Genomic DNA, 3,090 nt, shown 5'->3' on the forward strand with positions numbered 1-3,090 from the left:
ATAGAGAGAGCCCACCTCTATAAAAAATTAAAAAATTAGCCTGATGTGGTGGCATATGCCTATAGTCCCAGCTACTCAGGAGGCTAAGGTGGGAGGATTGCTTGAGCCCAGGAGGTCAAGGCTGCAGTGAGCCATGATCATGCCACTGCATTCCAGCCTGGGTAACAGAGTGAGACTCTGTCTTAGAAGAAAAAAAAAAAAGAAAACAAAAAGGACATCACCAAGGCATATAATTATCAGGCTATCTAAAATCAACATGAAGGAAAGAATTCTAAGAGCAGTAAGACAAAAGCATCAGGTAACCTATAAAGGAAAACTTATTAGACTAACAACAACCTTCTCAGTAGAAACCTTACAAGCTAGAAAGGATTAGGGTCCTATCTTTAGCCTCCTTCAACAGAATAATTGTCAGCCAAGAATTCTGTATCCAGCAAAACTAAGTTTCATAAATGAAAGAGAAAAAAAGTTTTTTTTCAGATGAGCAAATACTGAGAGAATTTGTCACTACCACACCAGCTCTACAAGAAACGCTAAAAGGAGCTCCGAATCTTGAAACAAAAGGTCAATATGCACCAGAATAGAACATCTTGAAAGCATAAAACTCACAGAGCCTATAAAACAATAACACATGAAAAAAACAAAGTAGGTAACAGTCAACAATGATGACTGAAATAGTACTTCACATCTCAATATTAACGTTAAATGTAAATGGTCTATATCCTCCATTGACAGAATGGTTAAAAAATTACAAACCAAGTATCTGCTGTATTCAAGAGACTCACTTAACATGTAAAGATTCTTACAGACTCAAGGTAAAGGGTAGAAAAAGATATTCCAAGCAAATGGAAACCAAAAGCAGGCAAGAGTAGCTATTCAGATGTTAACAAAACAGACTTTAAAGCAACAATGGTTAAAAAAAAAAAAGATAAAGTCATTATATAATGATAAAAGGATCAATCCAACAAGAAGATATTACAATCCTAAATATATATGCACCTAACTCTGGAGCTCCCAGAGTTGGACAGAAACACAATAATAGTGGGGGACTTCAACACTCTACTGATAGCACTAGACAGATCATCCAGGCAGAAAGTCAACAAAGAAACACTGGACTTAAACTGCACTCTACAACGAATGGACCTAACCAATACAGAAAATTCTGCCCCAAAACTATAGAACATACATACTTTGCTGGGCACGGTGGCTCACACCTGTAATCCTAGCACTTTGGGAGGGTGAGGCAGGCAGATTGCTTGAAACCAGGAGTTCAAGACCAACCTGGCTGACATGGCAAGACCCCGTCTATTAAAAAAAACAACAACAAATAAATAAATAAAAGAAAAAAGAATACACATACTTCTTATCAGCAAATGGAACATTCTCCAAGACAGAACATATGATAGGCAACAAAATACGTCTCAATAAATTTTTAAAATTCAAAATTATATCAAAGGTAATCAAGTATCAATAAGGTAAACAAGTATCTTTTCAGACCATTGTGGAGAAAAACTAGAAATCAACTCCAAAAGGACTTCTCAGAATTCTACAAGTAATGAAAATTAAACAATCTTCTCCTGAATTATTTTTGAGTTAACAATGAAATCAAGATGGAAATCAAAAAAATTCTTTGAAATGAATAATAGTGACACAGTTATTAAAACCTCTGAGATACAGCAAAAGCAGTAGTAAGAGGAAAGTTTATAGTGCTAAATGCCTAAATCAAAAAGTCTGAAAGATCACAAATTGACAACCTATTGTCACACCTCAAGGAAGTAAAGAAACAAGAACAAAAAAACCCCAAACTAGCAAAAGAAAAGAAATAACAAAGATCAGAGCAGAATCAAATGAAATTGAAACAAACAAACATAAACAATATAAAAGAACCAATGAAACAAAAAGCTGAGTTTTTGACAAGGTAAACAAGATTGATAGACCATTAGCTATATTAACCAAAAAAAAAAAAAAAGATTCAAATAAGCTCAATTAGAAATGAACATGGAGACACTACAGCAATATCTGTAACACAGAAATACAAAAAGACATCACAGATATACAAAAGATAATTTGAGACTACTGTGAACACCTCTATGCACACAAAGTAGGAAATCTAGAGGAAATGGGTAAATTCCTGGAAATACATAGCCCCCCATCTTCAATTAGGAAGAAACAGAAATCCTGAACAAACCAATAACAAGCAGTGAGATTGACTCAGTAATTTTAAAAATTGCCAACAACAACAAAAAACGCCCAAGGTCAGATGGATTCGCAGTCAAATTCTACCAGATATTCAAAGAAAAATTGGTATCAATATTACTGAAACTATTCCAAAAGATTGTGAAAGAGGTAATCCTCCCTAACTCATTCTATGAAGCCAGTATCACCCTGATACCAAGACCAGGAAAGGATCTAACAGAAAAAAACAAAAAAAAGAAACTACAGACCAATAGCCCTGATGAACACAGATGCAAAAATCCTCAGCAAAATACCAGCAAACTGAATCCAACAGCATATCAAAAAGATAATTCACCCTGGGTTTCATCCAGGGCTGCAGGGATGCTTTAACATATGCAAGTCAATAAGTATGATTCATCACATAAATGGAATTAAAAATAAAAACCATAGGATCATCTCAATAGACACAGAAAAAGCATTCAATAAAATCCAGCATTCCTTTATAATAAAAACCCTCAACACATTATTATTTTGAGGTATGTTCCATCTAAGTATAGAAGGAAGCCACATATGACAAACCCACAACCAATATTTTAATGAATGGGGAAAAGTAGAAAGCATTCCCTGTAAGAACTGGAACAAGACAAGGATGCCCACTTTCATCATTTCTATTCAGCGTAGCACTGGAAGTCCTAACCAGAGCAATCAGCAAGAGGAAGAAAGAAAGGACATCCAAATTGGAAATGAGAAGGTCAAACTATCTCTCTTTGCCAATGATATGATTATACACCTAGAAAACCCTAAAGACTCCTCCAAAAGAATCCTAGATTTGATAAATGAATCCAATTAAGTCTCAGGTTAAAAAATCAATGTACACAAATTAGCAGCACTGCTATACACCAACAGTGACCATGCAGA

Source organism: Nomascus leucogenys, chromosome 1a, assembly GCF_006542625.1.
Source record: "Nomascus leucogenys isolate Asia chromosome 1a, Asia_NLE_v1, whole genome shotgun sequence".
Lineage (NCBI taxonomy): Eukaryota > Metazoa > Chordata > Mammalia > Primates > Hylobatidae > Nomascus > Nomascus leucogenys.